The 21276-nt window shown below is 42.5% G+C and overlaps 1 protein-coding gene across 3 annotated transcripts in view; it reads right to left on the bottom strand.

Annotated features, from left to right (window-relative positions):
• LOC142366141 (rho guanine nucleotide exchange factor TIAM2-like) overlaps nucleotides 1-21276 on the bottom strand; it is a 111360-nt gene that overhangs the window by 54555 nt on the left and 35529 nt on the right. The window contains exon 1 of one of the 3 annotated variants that reach the window (XM_075447948.1): nucleotides 9303-9492. The exons of the other annotated variants lie outside the window; for them this stretch is intronic. The gene's annotated coding sequence lies outside the window, so the exon portion shown is untranslated. Of the gene's footprint in view, nucleotides 1-9302; nucleotides 9493-21276 lie in introns of those variants that run through there. 3 annotated transcript variants of the gene reach the window in all.

Below are 21276 nucleotides of genomic sequence, written 5' to 3'. Positions count from 1 at the left end.
GATAACCAACAGTAAATCAGCGTCATGTTCACGTTGACAGCCTTTCTTTTCTGACTTTGAAAAATTACAGGCCAGTCCCTAATTTTTTTTTTTTTCCAGTAAAATGAATTCCTCAACTAATTGAGTTACTGCTCACAGGCAGATGTGACAGGCCGTTTATGTCCCACAGGATCCCAGGATGGGTGTGGGGAAAATGGACGGGCAGATGCTCCGACCAGCAGAGGTCTCGAGGGGTCAAGCTGTTCCATTACGAGAGGACAAGGGTGGCTTTTATTCACAGGCTTTCCTCCTGAGCTGGGACGGGCTCAGAGGGAATGAAGAAGGATGCTTAACCCTTCAGAAAATTGGCTGACCACAAACCATCCACTATTTGTGTCATTACTAGTGGAGCAACTATTCCAGAAAAAAAAAAAAAAAAAAAAGGAAAAAGAAGGACAGTAGTTGCTGAAGAATACAAGAAATTCATAGATGATCTCTCTCCTAAGTGATCGAGGGAAAATATGGAATGCTGACAACAATCACAGCCGATACTAACACACAGACGCATGATGTAGAAGTTTGAACAATCGAACCTGATCCGACTTTTCTGCAGCGTGTGCAAAGCTGCGGCTCTGATGTATCCCAGTCTCTGAAAGATTTCGGCTCCGACGTACAACTGCACACAGCATCAACAGCTCTTCAGCGTTTTGAATGCCATGTTCAAATGTATCCTGACCTGGGAATCCTGTGGCTACCCTAAGCTTAGTGCGTGGCTTGCCAAGAGGCCCAGACATTAAGCAGGATGATATAGATGAGGGTTAAAGATCGGAAAGAATGAGCGCACTCTTCCAGCTTGTTTAAATACTCGCCTGTGGCACAGCATGATAGCTTAATTAGCAAAAGCAGCAGGCATGTCTGGGACCAAACATGAACGTTTAGACAACCCTGTTAAACAGACATACACACATTATCATCATTATGGTGGAGAAGCTACCCCCTGACTAATGGCCAGCTTTTTTTTTCAGGGGGGGGCACATTTAAGGGCCCATTCAGTGTGTGAGACAATGAATAGAAGGAAGTTCAAATGTGTTAGGGTTTCCACTTATTAAATGAAAATCTAATTTACTTTAAATACACATGCAAAACACTGAGTGAAGGGGGGGCCATGAAGAAATGATAGATGAGACCTTTAACACAACATGACAGTGAAAGTTCAGCTTTCAGCTGACAACAATTATCTTAATAGTCAGGGAAAACCCAGTTCCTGGTGGTTATGGACATTGTTATTATTAGCTTAAGCCTGGACATGCCAGTTTGGGCCAATGGACAGTAAAATATTATTATCAGTAAAAAAAAAAAAAAAAGGGAACCACAAGTTCCCAGTGAAGCCGGTTTCTCCACGCGAATAGACCGCAGGGACTGCCGCTGGAGACAAGACCGCTCGCTAGCACACACACAAAAATTACTACCAAGGAGCAGGACCAGTGCCTAAAGAGACAAGAATTGCTTTTAAAATAACTTCAATATCATATCACACGTTATTAAAGTCATTATTTTATAGCCCGAGTCTCTGCGAGGGAGAAACAGACATTTTAAAGCCTTAGAAAAGCAAAATGACACTTTCTAGTAGTCGTATTGACGCTAAAGATGAATTACAGTAACCTAGACACCCAAGAGGATCCGCTGCACTTCAGTGGGTTGTCTGACACAACATCAGCCACTTATTAGTCAGCCGTATGGCCGTGCTTCTCAGATCACTAACCTCAAAAGACTAAAATTATTTTACCTTCCAAAAGTGAAATGATTTAAAAGGAATGACTTCGCTCCTGTACACCAGATCCTGCAACGTGGAAGGTGAAGATCAAGGTGTACATTAAAGGGTGTTTGCAGAAGACGTGTTTGCTGAAAGCAGGTGAGGTAGGGAGATCAAAACTCTAAACAGGCAGCCTCGCACACAGCTCCTCCAACAACATGCAGGATGAGAGCTTTGAGACAGTTCTGCGGAGTAACAAAGACTTCCTACTGTTCAGTTAAAAAGGATGCAAGCACATGAGCCGTTATACAACATGTTCGCCCCTCATACTTCAGTAGTGCTCCCCACACAAAATCTGTACATTCCCTGAGGTTATGAAACCGTTGTTCCCTCTTTTACCACAAAGAGACAGTCTAAACTGTGCACACACACACATCCACATCCAGGGAGATACGTCTGGAAAAGCCAACAAGATCTCCGTTGAGTTTGTCAAACCACCAGAAAGTTTGAGTGGTTGTGTGAGGTGACCCATACGGGCTACCGTTCCAGTTGTGGTGTAAAGTCTCGTGGGATACAGAAAAAGGAGTCACTGTGCAGCAAAGCTAAGAAATCCATGGACGAACCATGATCATTTGTAGGCTGCTTTAACCCATTCAGACCTGATACAACATACATCAGTATTGAGGACAAGTCTTAATGGTTTATCTCTGAAGTGCAATTATTTGCAAAAAGCACAGTGAGGAAAGTAGCAAGGTTTCAGTTGCTGTGTCTGATTTTTTTAATGAAAGGATGCAAATAAAATTTAAAAAAAGGTTTATATACTCACTTGATGTGGGTATTGCCTGTTTCGAAGAAGATTCAATGAGCGTTAGGGGGCACGAAAACATTTCTGCCAACCACATCTGACCTGTCAAAGATCTAAATGGGTTGTATTTCTTGTTTTATTTTTTCTCCTGAATTACAACCACCAGCAACAACGCTTTCATCTGTGGCTCTAAAACCGTTTTCCTAGAGGCAGCCCCAAAAAGCTGAGCTTTGTTGTAGTTTGAAACTGTTTTGTGTGTCTGTGAGGTGTGCTTTTTTTCATTTTCTTTTTTAAATACATCTGTCAGCGGTTTGTGGAGAAGAATTTTTTTTTTTATTTCCAGGAATTTCAGAAAATCTCTCAAACACTCAACCAAACACGAACTTCTGAGAATTCAGTAAATGTATAATGATTTTTTACATGTGCAAATCAAAGTTTTACAGCTTCTATGGAGTGACAGCCACGCACTGCCCTCCATGATCAACCTGGGGTTACCTGCACGTCAGTCCAATACTCTCCTGTAACCCGTCTCACTATCAAACAAATTCTTCTTCCCTCCAGCAGAGTTCCGGAAACTTGTACAATAAGTGACACGGTGTAACGGTTCAAAACCGTACCAAGACATTGTTGGTTTTCCTTCAATTTGTTTGCATATCAGAGTGGCATCACTCTGGTCTAATACTAGGGGAGAACGCATGCTCATTTCCAAACTATTGCTTTACACTCCCGGACTGTTGTTTAGCCCTAATAATACTGATTATATTTGTTGCATTAAAGCGGAGTTCCTAGAGGACTAGGACCAGATTAGAGTCTACAAACCAAGTAGTTACTTTCTCGGCTCCACCAACTTAAATATTATTAGGATTGAGCTCGCGGACAAATTAGGAGGCAGCTTCTCCAATGACACCAGAATGTCAGATACCATTAATAGCCTACCCCGCACAGCCAGCTCACACACGGCTCTGCTGTGTGCGTAACAGCCCAGTGAGCTGGTTGCCCTACATCTGCTGCTATCAGGTTAAAAGATTCAGCACTATTGCTCGGAGTTTCTGTGCGAGGCAAGATTTAATAATCTTCTGACATGGCTGTGAACTCCATCGGCTAGACTGCAGAGAGGCAGCATCTATGAGACAGCGTCGTGGCATCTGATGCGACATCATTTGAGGACAGACAGGTATTAATATTGCACAACTGTCCCAAGCTGAAACAAGCTGAGCAGCGACCTGCATTCTGTGTAATCTCCTTGGCTCGGGATCAACCTCTGGAGGAACCAGCTACAAATAATACTGACCTGTGTGTGTCTACTGTATGTTAAATGGTGAGCTTAGTTGCTCAGTGATGTCTGTTAGTTTGTTAGGAGGCACAAATATGGCAGAACTGAGGGTGGGGGGGGGGGGGGGGGGGGGGGGGGGGAAATAAGTGCCATTTTCAGCTGAAGGTATGCAAGTTGAAAAATTTGGTCCTGCTCATCAGAAAGTGGTTCTCCTCTAAATCTCAGACGGAGCAGGGCTTCCTGGCTAGAAGAGTCCACGTAGAAATCTGGCACCCATAAACTGAGCTCTCAGTTAAACAGCTCTCATGAAGCAGAGAAGCAATGAACCTGTCTTGGCTCTTACTGAACACAGACAGGTGGAGATGGAAATTTCTCGAAAATGAGGCAGACCTGCGTCAACCGTCATTAGAAGCGAAGAAAGGCTAATCGGGCGTTATGAATCAAGAGGGTGCTGTAAAAAAAAAAAAAAAAAAAAAAAAATGAGCCCACACACAGGGTCCCCAAATGCAGCCTGACTGATACGCTACTTGTTTCCCTTACACTGAGAATGAAACACACATATTACATCAATTAGCAGCAAATCTAGAGTCCTGCGTTTAAACAGCTGATAAAAATGTTCCGACAACTTCTGTTTCTTTCCACTTATCTTGACATGTGTTACAATGAGGCCCTTCACTTGTATGCTGTACCCTTTTCCTTTAAACAGCCGAGGCCTGTCAGACAAATAAGCCCTGACGATGATATCACCTTCGGAAACAGGTTATCTAGATACATTCACCTCTTTGAGGAAAGGATTTTCAAGTAAACTTAAATTAAGCATGTTTGCTGAGTGGATGCCAGGATTGCCGGCGACCTAAAGCAATCAGGACCCTGCCTCTGTTTACGCTGGCCGGACGCCAAAATGACTGAACCAACATGACAAAAGCCTGGAGACTGAGGAGTGGAGAAAAGAGCTTATCTTTCTCAGAGATCAAACCACCAACTGTTTAAAGCTGGGTTGGGGGCTGAGGAGGCAGTGGAGTGCTAATGAGCCCGAAAATATTCCTCAACATAACACGAATCAGTCAAAGAGCCTTCAAAGCAATTCTCGTCCACCGCAAAGCCAAGGAGACTGTGCCGATAAGGGCACGCCAAGTTCCACGCAGTTCACTGGAGCGAGCTTCTGAGCAAGCAAAAGAAGGGAAGAAACATCCATATCTTGCAAAACTGCAGAGTTATAGCAATGTAGCGTTGTGATGATGGATACACAGCAGCCGAAGGCAAGACTATGATAAATGGATGCATGAAACGGTGCGGTCAGTGACGGATTCATGTGCGTCTCAACATTTCCCCCATCTGCTCTTTGTGTCTCTATAGAGCAAAGATTTACCATGTTTTGAAAGAATCACAGTGAAATAGGAGACCAATTACCGCTAAGGTAATTCAGAAATGTGTTATTTGTAATAATGGAACAAGCTAAACGATCTTTCAGAGACTGGGTTTGGAGATCAAAGAATTGTTTTCATCTGCTTGATTAGAAATAAAAATTAAAAAAAAAAAATGTTAAAAAAAATTCCATTAAAACAAAAAAAGGTACTCAATCTCCACACACTGGTGAGCAGGTGGAATGTGTCTGAGTAAATGTGGACGCAGAATTTACTCCATCCATCATTTGGGACAACATGGCGCCTATTGAACACCACGACACTGAGCACTTTAGCCTGTAGCACCAGCTGTGTTTGCCTTTCCAATAGGGTATGGATAGTAAGTGGGACCTTATGGCTACTGGACCAAGGTAGGGCAGATCAATCCCAATTTCTATTGTTGTAAGGATTGACCTGTAAGCCAGCTCAGGGCCGATGACTGGGGGGGGGGGGGGGGGGGGGGGGGAGTGGGAGTGGAACGGCTTATTTCCATACAAAACAGGGCTGTTGAATGTGCCAGCACGTGTCGTCTTTTGAAGCAGGTATCCGAAACACAAATATCACGCCTTTCTATGCACAAAGCAGCACAGATGTGAAGCACCTTGACTGTGTCCAGCTTGAATTCGTAATCAAAAGCTCAAACAGGGTTTACACACAGCACCAATGTTCTGAAGAAAAAAGAAAAACATGCTTTGAGCATAAAAGATCACACACACTGCGAGTGGGTTCTCTGAAGCAGCCGTATTGTTAAGATTTGAAGTCCCACGTCTGGATCAATAATCCTGCAACCAGCTTCTGTACCCAGTGCTCCCTTTTATCCCCGTCCCATTGTTCATATATTTTGATAATCAGTTTCCTGTATGGCCTGTACATCTCTTGGTTTGCTTTAAAGTCCATCTTCATCAGACAGAAAAGCTGTACGCTTACAGGATTTACACGCACGCACTGCTTCTCAACTGCTGCCGCGGGAGCATTTTGCCTCATGCACACCAATCGCCGCGTGATTTATGCTGCCATCAATAAAAGAGTGGTAACTGCGTGTCTTGCACTTATTTCTTTGAGGTTAATGAAAGTCTGAATCACATGTGAAGTCGCCTGGTGCTCTTTAAAAGCTACCTCACTCAACTAATTACCTACACACCCCAATCAGCAGCAACGTAGCTCTTAATCTCAAACCTAATTTAACACATTGTTTAAAATGTCCTCCTCTATTCAATTTTCATTTTCAACTCAAACCATTAAAGCTGTTCAGCAGCTGACCCAGAATGAGCTCAGATGAATTTAGACCTTTACATTAATCTCCTCAAAGACCTAGAAGTTGTAGCTGTTAAGAGGAGCATGAATGGCTTCGTGGGTTAAGCTGGATGAGACTGTGCAGCTCGGCTGCGCTGGACAGAAGGTTCCTGTGTGCACAGCAGAGCATGGGATCTATACTGGGGCAGATAGGAAATGTGTGTGCGTGTTTGTACCAGCCTAGGAGCGACACGAGTTCGATTCAGAATCACTGAGTTATGCAGAACAGAAGGTACAAAGCATCTCTTTAGAGTTGGTTATTTTTTATATCACAGGGTTTAGTTATAACTTCTATCCTAGGTGCCACTTCAGGACAGGATCTGTAACTGTTACGCTGTTGTGCTTATATGTCTCTTTGACCTCGAGTTGTGAGCACTCATAAAAGGGCCAAAGAGTGCCACGTGTCCTTTAGCCCGCATCTCGGTTGAGTAGCAAATGAGAAGTCTTGACCAAGATGCTGTCAACGCCAGCTTTTAGTCCACCTGCTTTTTATAGCATCCACCCCAGACGCTGCTGGCCGCACGCCACCAGCAAACACTTTGACCGACAAATATAATTTCAACCACAGCAGTAAGAAATAGAAGCAGACATCCCACCAGGATCAGAGCAGAAAAAGAAGCCTGAAAATGACATTTCCTTGCAATCGAGGAGGGGAACGTGTTGAGAAACAGATAGAAATTAAAACAAAGTTGAAACCATTTCAAATCTTTCGCCTGCATCGTGTGCTACCTTCTTGCAAGGCCTCTCTACCTAGAGCCAGTAAGCACACTCTGTGTGACAATAAGCACAGACGTTACCCATGCCTGATAAGTCACACGCACGGCACCTTATATGGAGAAAAATGTGCAGGGTAGAAGACATGAAACATTGTTTCTCGGCCAGGGTGCTAGCACTTCAGGACTGAAGATGGGCGCTCACACAGCCCGTTTCTTGGCTGATGAGGATCACTGCTCACATGAGGCATCAAAGCACCAAAGACAGGAGCAGTCAACACTTTGTGTGCTGTTCTTTAAATAGCTCCACAAAGCTACGCGCTGTGTATCAACTTACTTCAAAACAGATTGTTTCATGAGGGACGTTCCAGTGGTAATTGTGTCACAGCTCCCCTGTGTTACCGAGACCCAGAACTTCATGACAAGTGATGTAGATGCATCGATGTGTCACCCAAAGTGAAAAGCTAGCACCGCTTCTCCCCTTCTTCACGAGTAAACAATTACAACTGAAAGTCCCGCCAGCTACAAAGCATAACTCACAACTTGTGTTACAAAAGGAAAGACAGAAACCCAAAACAATCATGTGTTTCCCACTAAAAGGAAAATGACAAGTCACACTCAATCTGTATGTATCTGGCTCGAGACCCCTTTCCAACCCCGGGAAAAACAGAATAGTAAAAATATAATGTTCCCTGTGGTCGAAGATTTCTTTGCCGCAAAAATGTGAGCCACAAAGGCCCAAATATGCAGATGGCGCTTGTGACCCAGCAGCTCTATTGCCGCTCTCCAACTCAAACAAACACAAAACAGGGTGCACTTGAGAACAACTCCAATTATGTAAGTAAATAATGATTTCTGTGCAGCCCATTAAACAGGCAGGGGAGCTGAAAGGTCTGATGACATGAAAACCAATCACACAGCATGTCTGCCCCCGAAGAAAAACAAACACCAGGCATTCTTTTGGCTGAGACATATTTCTGGATGAAAAGGAAAAAAGTAAACACCATAATAAGTCCATATTTCATTAATCATTAGTCACATTAATTACCACTTTCCTAACCGTCTCTCAGAACTGGACTCCACGCCCAAAATATGGCCCGCGTGAACACTCCAGAGTGACTCCAGCCAGAGCCATCAGACAGATCAATGAGCAGCCCATCCAGCCTGTTAAAGTCAATCATTAGCCTGTGTTTTTTAGGATCCCAACCCTCCTCAGTGGCATGCACCGGTGGCAGGACAGTCAGACACTTTCCCGTGCAGGGTTTCCATGACAGAGGGCCCAATATGCCAAAAGGCCCTCCCCTCCTGACTCATAGTGTTTGCTCTGGGCTGGCCCCTCGTCTCCAGGGGTCCCAGGGCCCTTTTGTTGCCTCTGTGTAAGGGCTGGAGAGCCCTTCCACCCCAGCACACGGCCCAACAACAATACAAATAGAATGTAAATCACATCTGAACTCAACATCGAGGCATAACCCGACATTTAGTGAAATGACTTATGCTCCCAATGTCTTAGTCCATAAATCAGAGGCAAGTCCGCACTAATACTCCCTGCACTGATCTGCTGGGGTGATAACAACAAACACATTTGGTGCAAGTTTTAATTAATTTCTGAAGTTGCACATAAGGACTGAATGAAATGGATCTAAATCACCCCACTGAAATGAAGTTTCACACAGCACCACAGATTTATTAAGGAAAGGAATAAAACAGCCCTAGCGCTGAGAGTGTTCACATCTGAGAATTAGAGCTATAAAAGGACAGGTCTGAATCATCACACTGTACTCCCCAGTCAGAGCCACATGATATTCAAACGCATTTCAACGTGACACAATTGAAATCACCGGACAAACGCGTGTTCGTGCAGGATTTCTGCTGCCACGGTGGGCTTTAATTCTCACGGGAACCAATGAGAGGTCGGTGTTGGAAATCAATCTCTCACACGCTGAGAAGAAGCAGCCGCAAACTTTTTTTATTTTATTATCAGTAAGTGGAAGGGGAAATGCGCGCATAATCTTAAGTGAGAGACGCGCGTTTACAAGTTCTCGGATGAGCGGAGTCATTGAGTTTAAGTTCGCCTCGAACTTACCGGTTAATGTTTCCTCCGCTTTCTCTCTGCATTCACACGTTTCCCTCTTCGGAGCATTTAAATAGAACGCAGCGGCTTTTAATACCTATATAAAGTTGGTCTTGATTGCAGTCTCTTTCCACGAAATCTCCGTTTCCAAACCAAACGATCCTGGGACTCAGCGCCAAGAGACTGCGGACTCCTCCCAGACAATGTGGGGTTAAACTCCTCCTTTCCGCGGACACTGAGAGGGGGATGGCCGTATGCTTGAATACAGCATGAAGTGCCAGGGGATTAGAGAAAGGTAGACCGGTTTGATATAACACAGCACAGGAGACAGGGGTGGGGTTCCAAAACAGTGGCTCGTGGCTTTTGTAGGTCCCTAACGGGGATATCAAGGTCTAAAGCGAAATCAATGGCGGTTTAAATGCTCGTCACTTCCACTTTCATGAAAAGACAATCTTTGGTTTTATGAAAGAAGGTGGTTGTTTTTGTGAGCCAACACACTTTGTGTAAGTGCAATTACAAAACAATTAGTTAACAGACACAAGAACAACTGGACAAATCATTTTGGATACATGCCAAGTGAGCTTGTTCACGTGTTTAGTAGGCACACCAACTAATTGAATCCTCGCAGGCAAGGGAAGAAGGTGGGTTTCATGTAACAGCAGCTTTTCTTTGGTGGCCAAAATAGTTTGGCACAAAGAGAAGGTGGGACGAAATAACACATCCAAAGTACAGAATATAGATGAACATTCGGGATGCACATTTGCCCAAATCTGGATGCCGAAACTGCCAAAAGTCACACAGTGCGTTGTCAAAAATGGCTAAAATGTCCATTTTCAGGCTAAACTGGCTATGATGTGCAAATACAAAACCTATCCAAATCTGGCAGCCATTATTAGACTAGAGCTGGCTTGCATAAATGAGCCAATGCCAAAACACAAAAGAGCTTGGCAACACTTATCCACAATCACCCTAATACAATCCAGGTAAAAATGCAGCCATGTGGAAACCTTACATCAATCTTTGGTTTATGCTCTATATGCTTGTTTCACTACAGGCTTTACAGCCTTTGAATTAAGTATGTATATTTCCATTGCTAAATGAAGGTTAACCGCACTTTGTGCTTAAAATAATCACATTATATTGTTTTAAGTCCTCCAGCCACTGTGTTCACAGTTCCTTCCGGATAAATTCAGCAATTTGATGAATAAAATATCAAGTTAATATTAAATTAATTATTAAATTATTACATTTTAATTTAATTATTATTAATTATTCAATTTGAATTATTAAGTAAATTAAAAAGTGATGAGTAAGCTATGGTGGCCATAGTGACCACCTCCACAGTCCCCTGCCCTTTGGTTCCCAGGTAGCTGTTTTACTTGAAAAGACCGATAAGATGTCACACTTTACATAACACTGACGAGCCTGTCTGTCACATGGACTAATAAATTGATGATCAGAGCAATAAGAAACAGGTTTGTTCTCCTCAGACAATTGGACAGGAAGCTGGTGATGACCCTAGTCATTGTTATTCTTACCTCCATTCCTCTTTTACATTTCTACATGGTTCCTTGTTTAAATGCCTCCACTCCCTGATAACAAGCTCAAGATCAGCTGTCTGTCATGCTCTCACTCTCACACTCCTTGACAATGCCTGTAAATCTTGTGTTTCGTAATGTGGCTCTTTGGCCAGGCGTGTCAGCTTGGCCAGACCTATCCACTCTCCATATCAGTGGGTGCCAGAATGATGATGCCTATCTCTGTTCTGCCCATTGAAGCAGCAGATCCTATAAAGCTTTACTGCTTTCATCAAAGACCTATCAGGATCTGTCTATAGAACAAACAGCTTTTCACCCCTTTGGTTAGATACAGCCATGGGGATTTCAGCTCCAGTTAACCAGACATGTTGTTTGGAATTTACATATCTTATTATGCAACTGTAGGAGTGTCAAGGATTCCCCCAAACAGATTGTGAGAGAATGCAAAGCATTACAAATAGAGACGTGAATAAGTTGAAATGACTGACATTTGAAGGAGTTCTTATCTGTGCTGTATAATAAAAAGCACAACTATTGCAATAGTAATCCACAGGGCAAATGCAATCAGTGTTCCCAGTGCCATGTTACAGACCTGTGCCCAGTATATGTTGTTCAGTGCAAAGTTCTGGATATACTCCACCCACATACTGCTCTCGATCAGGAGCTCTGGTCACTCTACTTCCCGTTAAGCATAATTGGATCTGACGATCATCTTGCCACAATCAGCCTCCCATAAATCTGTCTGTTGGTCTGACACAAGGCAGCAAGTCACGACTGGGCTGCTCCCATTAACTCCCAGAGGAATAACAAATTAAATTAAATGCTGGTAATGTCACCATATTCCTCTAAGACACATCAGGGAGCAGAAAAACTGTGACCTCAGCCAGAATTTTCCTTTTTTTTAATGCTGACACTGAAAAAATACTTCCCAAACAGGCAGGCAGTGTTGGCTTCCACAATACACACGCAGTCGCACACTAACCATCATCTCAACCCCACTTCTTTCTCTTAAATGGAGGCTTCTTAACACCCACAGTCCAGCCATCCTGACTCTCACCACATGGTTACTCCAATAGGGCTGTGAAAGTAAAAGCATGTCTGTGTGAGTGTTTACTGAGGAAAACGGAGGAAGGGCTGCACATCCCCTGCAAAGTGATGCTCCACCCGTGCTCACTCCTACCTATTGTTAGATGTGATCTGGCCATTATTACCACTGTATGAGGTGGCGAGCTGCAAAGTGTGGCCTGTTCAGCGTCCACAGGGAGTTTCCGGTCTCAGCCTTTGCACTGTAGGTTTTAAGGCTCACGTGGCTGGAGGAAAATGGTCTCGTAGTTTTTTTCAGCAGCTATGAGTGGAAGGTGCTGCGCAAGTGTCTGGTCCAGAAACACAAGGAAGGGCTTGTGAAAAGGTGTGGGTGTGTGGGACAGAAAGAGAAAGGGCAATAATAAGACATACCCATGCCACACCCTGAACCAACTCCTTACTAGCTTCAAAATGTGGCAACCGAAACACAGAGACGCTACTGCAGCAGCCAGCACAATAGACAAAGGAAACCATTACCCAAGAAAGGCTTTAGAAGAGCACGTGTAAAGATAAGGCAAGAAAAATCTGGGCCATGTTGAAGAAGCTTTTAATTGAAAACGACAGGTCTGATCCAAGTGATAGCTTGCAGGTTCCTGTGGGCTAAGCTAATGAGAAATAAATGACGACGACGAGTGGACTGTGCGTGAGGGCAGCTGACCTCTTGTGCCAGTATTATTTGGGTCTTTAAAGTACAGACTGAGCACTCAAACCACCTGACTTACATGATTTAATTATGATTAATTATTGTAATTCTTTTTTAAAAACTCAACTGTCTCACAATAACTCGTGAGCATTAATTAGCAGAAACGTCACCGTGTGCAGAAATAAATCCTTTAGTTTCAAATGATCGGTCATGGAGCAGGTAAGGGATTGATTTAGTGTTCTGCACCTGTTATCAGAAGATGAATAAACCTATATGGATGCAGTGGTGTGGGAAACCACATACATGATGGATCTGTTCCCCATACGTTGCATCATCTGTCTGCCACAAAGATATGTCATTACTGAGAAAAGAGGTAGAGCGACAGAAAGCAGGGAGCTGGAGGCCACTGGCTTGTTGATTACTTTAGTTCTAGGTGAGGAAACTATCACAAGAGTGTGACAGGGTGATGACTTGAATTAGTCTTTTGTGTCCCTGCATGTGGAGAACGAATTTAGCCGGCTATTTAACGAACAGGAGGATGTGACTGCAGACAGTCCAGAGCTAGTCTGCACAAGGTGACCACAAAAACAACAAAGAGGTGTGCTGCTATCCCAGTAAAAGATTTGATCTATATAAATGACAGGTTGTGGAGCAAGATCATGTAAAAGGGCCTGAAAGTGCCTCATGGGAAATCACCCCCATTTGTCTTTCTTTGGTTGATTTCCTGCTTCCACCTATTTATATTGATTACTTCCTGAAAAAAACATCATTTTGAGGTTGTTGGAGGGATATTCACGCCTCTCTGAGACATCCAGCAGGGATTAGGATGTTATCACTAGGTCATGATGCTAATGCTTAACTAATCCAGAGCAGTTGATTGTGGATTGCGCAGGACCACAAATTAGTAACACACAGGAAAAAAGCAGGAAGAAGTCAAAATGTCTCCTAACTTGTGCAGCTTCAACATATATTAACTGATAAAAGCAGTGATAGTGATGGTTAGGCTGGAGGTTTTATTCATATTTGTACATACAGTAGCTACAACAAAGGGGTTCAAACCCTTTGTTTTTGAGCTAGGTGCACAATATTGTGTTGAACTATGAGAAGTGGTTGGGATCCAAATCTCTATCTTTTTGTAAAAACAGTAAAGAGTATAGTAACTTTATACTAACACAGTAGAATTTCCAATAAAGCTGCTCTCATTACCACATTTTTGTTTTGTTTTTTTGTCAGACAGCCAAATGAAATCAGAAATTGTGACTAGAAATAAGCCAAATGAGACTACATGTCTACTCACGGTAGCTTAAAGCATTCCAGACTGTCACTCTGCTCTAATAAAATCTTGATTTTTTTTATAACCGCAGCATCATCTGACAAAGTAACTTAATAAACTTAATTCAAGTAACTTATAAGCAGTCTTTGTGCCGTGAATTCAGCTATACTTACATGTATAGTGATCTCCCACAGAGAAAGTTAGAACCAGTAAAATGTCCTGAACATTTTTCTGCAGAAACACAAACCAGACCTACATGTCACAGTCAGAAATATCTTGTTGTCTAGGTTGAAGTTTGCAACCTCCAGAAGTGAAAAACAAACGGATTGAAAGCACAAATAAAGCCTCCCACTTACTGCATTACTATTATGTTGTGATGTGTGTCACAGTATAAAAAAGAAGCTCAATTTGTGTCAATTGTCATGATCGCCAGTGAAATTATTTTCATTTTATTTCAGTCTCCTGATTTATTGTGAAACTGGGTTAGCTATGAACTATACAGACTGTCCCTGTAGGTGAGAATAATGTGGGGGAGTGTTATTGTGAATGCTGCCCGAGTCACACTATATTTCACATCCCCATGTAGAATCTTTTTGCGCATCAAAATCCACAATTTAAATTCACTGTTTAACTTGCCATCACATCAGTCAAAACAGAAAAAAAAAAAAACAGCCGCTGTTATATCTCCCTTTTCAATTACGGTATTCTGCTTTCTTCTGCTCTTGGTTTACTTTGTCAGATCAGAATATTTTCACTTCACATGCAGTATATCTAGGTTTTAGAATAACACAGCGTTTGGCTCTATCCAACAAGCTTTGCAGATATAAATGAGCATCTGACGTGTGAAATCAGTTCTATCGTTTTACCAGATCGCTTAACGCTGCAGAGCTACACAAAGAACACTGAGGGGGAAAACAACATTTTCTTCATCCCTTTAAGCCCCCAAGCTTTATCTGTACGGAATTTCTACCTTGTTAGCAATTCCTCTCAGGCAACTTTGCCCACCTACTTTAGCTCAAAAACATTCAGCCTGGATTTTCTCTCTGGCAATAACAGCCAGTGACTCTACAAGAAAACCCTAAAAATTCATGTTTGTTTTCCCATCACACTGTGGCTCTGTAACAAGTGCAGACTAGGAGACAGGAATTACAACTAATACAAGACTGATGGTGGGCAGCTTAATGTGTGGTCAGTATGACATCACAACTCAGTCTAAAAATGCATCCCAGAGAACTCAAGCGGCCATTTTCTGCATTTTCCCCCGACTGAATGTAGGGCAGATTTGACAATGATAAAGTTGAGAGCATGTAAGAAGCCAAACATCCCACATGAGAGGAAAAAAAGGGATATAAAAGATTGATTAACTTTGGGGAAACTACTGAAAGATCAGCTCCAGACAAGCCCTGTTTTTTTTTTTTATTTCTCTATTTTTTACAGGCTCAATAAAAGAGAATACGGGTGTAGTCTGCAGCTCCAGGCCTGCCTGACAGCTTAAGCTGCTTCCAATCTCTTCACTTCTGGTCAAGTGATTACAACCACAGCCCTGGAGCTAATCGAGGTGATCCGGGAATAAACAGGGGGACATTTCATTTATTTCTCATAAGCCTAAATTGAGTCAAATAAGAGAACACGTTACGGGACAACCAATATTTGTTGGATATCAGAGGCTCCATTCAGTAAAGAAAGGGTGAAGGCTGATTCCAATGAGACAAATGCAATCATTCACTCTGAAGTCTAATGTGATTTGTATTGGGCTGTACTGAGGCTAAATTCAGCCCATTCAAATTCAATAAGAGAGACAGACCAACTGAAAACAAGCCAGGCAAACCAGACACAAACAACTTGGAGCGAAGGGTCTAGAAATGAATCTTTATTGCAACAAAATTCAACCACAAATTAGTCTTTTACCTTTTAATGAAGTCATGACTGATATTATTGGCCTTGAGGACAAAACTCGTATTGCTCCATTAGGACTGTGATTGTTTCTCCACTGGATCGGCTAAGGTAACATTCCCACATCCATTACATCCTCTCTCCCCGCTGAGAAACACTTTCACACCCGTGTGAAGGGAGCAGAGTACAGGGCTGTTAAAATGACCTTGTTAAAATCCGCTCATTTCACTTTCTTAATTGGAAACACACACTGTTCTGGGTCTCTCCCACAAAAGTAACACGAGCTCCAACGATGCAGAGCAGCACCAAACCCAGTCTGAGTAGCTGTCCGTCTGGCAGCACAGGTTTTAAACACAGTAGGAAATGAGTGACCATGAGCTCTCATTGGAAAACAGAAACTTTCCTGGTTTGACTGGTTTGTTTACAGGTCTGTTAGAGGTATGTGCAACAACAATGAATTGGCCTATGTGCTCCTAATCTAACAGGTTTGTGTCCGTGCTTTAGGATTATGGGTACGTCCATCTTGCACCTTTTGCATAAACTTAAGCGCTAAATCTCTAAAGAAATTGGTGAAAATGTTGTTCAGTGTACTATTGAAACGATCCTTTTCTCGCTGGTCTTAGGTAAACCCCTTCGACACATTGATCATCCAAACAGCAGTGCAGAGGTGGTGTGCATGAAGCTGAATGTATCTAACACATAAAAGAGGAGGTATATGGAATAGATAGAAGATGGCTTTCTCTGTTGCAAAGTAACCCATACTTAGAGGAGTACACAAACATCACTTTCAAGGCCAAAGAGCATATAATTAGCTAACTACATTTACTTGTGGAGTTGAAAGTTCCTGACTTGTACATGAGCTGTGTTGAGTGGAAGCTGCTCCTTATCTGCTTATCTTTCTATCAAAGATAACCTTTGGCTCAGCAGCTCTGATCTGCCAACAGCAACCAAACCAGTACTCATCTGTTTTGAAAGTTCCAGATAAAACTTGGCCTGAAAGAATCTGGGCTGTCCTGTAGATGAAACTTCATTATCTTTTGCCATGTGTGTGTTGTCCCTAACAGACCTCTCAGTGTTTCTGTGTGTTTAGCTATTAGCCTATTTAGCAAATCGTATGTAATAGATGTGTCCATGTGTGCACGTTTCTTTGCATTCGGGCTGTTAAATCAGACTAGTTGTGACGCATTGGTGTTGTGTGATGATGTTTAATGCATTTTTTGTTCAGTTTAGTTTAGTTTTTAAGCAATAAGCGATCTCCTACGACCCCTCCTTTGATTTTCATTCAAAAACAACTTGCAAAAAAGATGGAAACATTTCACTGTATATGAGACTTCATGTCCCCTTCCAAACAGCTTAATGCCTTCTTGTGCTGCTGCTAAAATCCTGAACTGTGTCTAACAGGATATTGGAGCTTTCTGTGAGGGGAGGATGCTCCAAGTCTTAGGGAGATACACAGGACATCCCAGACAGGTTTATTGTTGTTTAAATCTGGTGATTTGGGTGGTCATGGGAACCATTTGAGTTAACGTCTTAATCCCTAGACTTTCTTTTTTTTTTTTTAATTCCATCTGGAAAACATAATTGCATTCAGTCAGTAACAGCTCCGCACTTGTAAGACCAAACTGAAAAATACTGAGCTACGTAAATACGAAACACTTTTTAGATACAGCCGTCCCTCTCATCAGACCAGATCGGAAAACTCCACCGAATCTAAACTCTATATCAACAAATAAATAGAATCTTTTCTGACAATTATTCTTGAATGTTCAAACTGAATTAGGAGTCATCTTAACTGTTGGTCTGAAAACTAAAAAGTAACACTAAATAGGCTGTTCAATCTGAATATCATACGCTCGTAAACCTTTGAAAAACGGCGTTTGTTGTTTGCAGCCAGACCCAATACAGAGGGCTCCAGGAAAAAAAAAGGGGTTCTCTGATTTATTTATTCGTTTTTTTGCCCTGGGGCCACTTTGCAAAGACAATAATTATATGGACACTATATTCATCATAAACAATCCCAAATTGTGTCTCACTTTTTCTCCAAATCTCATTATCAATAGTTTTGAAGCAGTGAGGCGACACTCTGTCAGCTAATAACAATATACATTCCAGAAATAAAAGCACATGGACATTTTTCTTCTTGCAGAGAAGTTTTTTACACATGTGGATATCTGACTGTAGAAGCTGTTAAAATAGAGAGTGACGTGAACAGCAGAGAAGTCTGTATTTAATGAACTGAAACCTTTCCAAATATAAAACATGGTAACATCCTCAATACTATCAGCCTAATATAAAACTATAAAAATGTAAGAATCCACATTGGAGTTCATCTGAGCCACAAAGCAATCATTAAACTGTGATCGTCAGACCTCTTTTATGGCCGACACTCACCACTAATTGGCACATTCGTTACTCTGACCTTGTAATCATGATATGATGAAGAAACGTAATGTTACTGCCTTTTCACCCGGCCTGTGTTTTTGGGCATACTTGCCCACTTTCTGAGCACTGCTGGCATTGGAACCGTGACAACAAAAGGATGATTGGAAAGCAGATGAAATCTCATTTACCCTCTAAACATTAACCGCTTTATCCCCCAGCGATGCCCTGGATCCTGAATTCTCTGCTCGGACCTCACCCGCGCTCATCCGTCTTAACACGATAACTCTCACACGTCGGGATGAGTGCCAGATTCAAATTTCTCATTTTGTACTCATGTCCTTCATGACAACACAATATATGCGTGCATGTGTGTGTGTGTTTGTGTGGTGGGTGAAAGCCAAGATGGGTTGTGGAAGGGCACATGGTCTGCTTACTCGCAGCACCAACCTCCTGACCCTCCTCTTTCCCTTCAAGGTCATCTGCTTCTCTTTTGAATTTAATTTTTTTCTCAGGTTTAGATTCAGTTTCTGTCCGAAGCTGAATATAATAGCTCCATTCACTGTGGCAGACTGAATTTCTTAGCACAGCAGCCAGTTTTAAGTCTGCTGGTTGACGTCAATGCGGCTTCCCAGTTCGTGGATTTTTCTGAAATCAGGTTGTTGTCACTTTTGCACAGCCTGTGCTGAGGCATCAAAAACAAAGGACAGCTATTCAGACTAAACAATCAGACGTTTTATTCATATGTTTAACAGCTGATCACAAAGCCTGGAAAGCTACGCAAACATGATGAAGTCTGATTAGTCTGATACATTTATGCATATGCAGAAAGCTAGTCAGGCTTTCTGTTTACGGGACGAATGTAAAGAGATGAGCAGCATAATGGCGCCTGGGTGCGGTTTTTCTGGTTGCTTTGGTTTTATCCCACAGTCAGAAAACATGCATGCTTGATTAACTGCTGATTCTAGGTCAGCTGCGTGAAAGCAAATGGTTGTCTGTGTTGGTCCTGTGAAGGACTGATGTCACGTCGAGGCTGAACCGAAGCTCTTGGTAATTCCTTCGTACAGAACAGCTTCGTCTTTGGGAATGTTGGTGGGAACTGCTCAGTTCGTGTCATGCGTAACATTTCTACTGAACTGATGTCTGGACTTTGACTTGGCCATTCCAAAGCGGTCCCTTTATTAATATCAGGGTCATTGTCCTTCTTCATGACCCACTTTCAAAGTTCACTGACACATATTGTGACGTTTTCATTCAGAATTCCTTCTTCCATCAGTGATGGCAAGCTGTCCTGGTCCAGATGCAACATATGAGCCTCAAACCACGATACTATCACCGCCATGTTTCAAAGATGGACGAGGTTCTTATGCTGGAATCTGGTGATTTCCTTCTCTAGCTTTTCAAGCTTGTCACACAAACCAAAAGACTCTAATTTTCTTTCATGTTCCACTGAGCAAAACAGCCTCCTTGTTCTCGGGATCTTTATCATGCTGCTACAATGTTCTTTTTTTCTCCTCGCAGTCCCGCCATGCCAGTAATGAACACCACTGTTGTTCACTATTCTCATAATGATGGATCAACAGAACTTTAACTTTAGTCAAAATGAGGGAGGCGTTAAGTTGCTCAGAGTTGTCCTTGGCTCCTTTGGGATCTTGCAGGTTAAAAAATGCTTTTAATCTGGACTGATCTTTGTTGGTCGACCACTCCTGGGTCTTGAATTTTCCTCTGTTTACATACAATCCATCTGACTGTAGATTGGTGGAGTGCAGACTCTTTAAAGATAGTTTTCTGACCTTTTCCATCCCGATTAGCATCAACAGCTCTTGTTCTGACATTTCCTTTGTTTGCGTCACAATACACTTCCACAAACATGTGTTGTACAGATCAAACAGCGATAGATCCATGTTCTTTAAATAAAACTGGTCGCCCGCTCACATTTGATTGTTATGTGTAATATATGTGAGCATTTTTTCTCAAAAATGAATGAAGTCATATGTTTAAACAGATTTTCTTTGTCTTTTTTAAGTGTGAAAATCTGATGAAGTTTTAGGTCAAAGTTCACTGCTTCAAAGCACTACTGCAGGTCTATACATCTGCCACACTTCTGAAACCAAAGCTACTCACTTGGAAATAACTGCAATCAAAAAGCATCCATTCATTATGAAACTGGCATGATAACCAGCTAACTGGTGATTTTGAACTGGTCATTTCAATTTAATTGCTTTTGTGAGATGACTATTTTACTGCTCTTCAGCTTCTCTGACGCGATGGAAATTTTTTGAAGTGTTTTTATGATCCGGACAGCAGCTCCCTCTCAGGGGCTCTGTTACCAGGCAGTCTGAGCAGACTGAGACACGTAGTGGGGAGTATTAAAAAAAAGATGAGTGGGGAATGGAGAGCGGAGCACAAGAGATTTAGAGGCAGAGAGGTAAAATGAGACAAATATGGCCAAAAGATAGAAAAAAAAAAGGGGGGGGGCAGTATAGCAAAAGAATAATGAGGGTAAAGCAGAGAAGAGAGAGTCCAACCATAGAGACACAGAGAGCAGAGTGGGTAGATGTGGAATCAGATGGTAGGATGTAAGGAGTGCAGCATCAGCACTTCCATGCTCATCCCTCATTTGTCATTTCATTTGCGGAGCCTGTGGGGCAAAGCATGTATAGCTTTCATATCACATCAGAGGGGGACAAATGGCTCTTCCATTGAAAGGAGGAGCCAACGCAGACAGCATTTAGAAACGCGGCGATGCAGTTTAAAAAAAACTCAAAGCTTTTCCTAGTTTATTTGATAAGAATAATTATAGGACGCTCGTGTCATGTTTACCCACTTCCTTATTTACAACTATATCTGCAGGGGTTAACAAGGAAATAGGATTAATGGCAAGAGGGACAGGATGGGAGATAGTGTGACTGCGGAGACCATTTCCTTCTACATCTCCTACCGGTCATAGACTTCCCAACCCTGAACACATTCAGCCTCTCCCATACACACACACAACGATGTGACATCTGCTGTGGATAGGATCTGTGACACCGCAGTCTCTGCTGGGGCCGGCCGCCACAGATGTTCTCAGCGAGGTCCTCAGTCCATCCCTCCACCCTTGGGAGAGTTCAAGCCGGCGGTCCAGAGAGACTGAGAGACAGGAAATCTGTTCTTTTTCAATTTAACAGGACAGTG

Source organism: Odontesthes bonariensis, chromosome 17 (assembly GCF_027942865.1).
Source record: "Odontesthes bonariensis isolate fOdoBon6 chromosome 17, fOdoBon6.hap1, whole genome shotgun sequence".
In the NCBI taxonomy this organism is placed as follows: Eukaryota; Metazoa; Chordata; class Actinopteri; order Atheriniformes; family Atherinopsidae; genus Odontesthes; species Odontesthes bonariensis.
The sequence above is the reverse complement of the archived record's forward strand: the minus strand, read 5'-3'. Positions and strand labels throughout refer to the sequence as shown.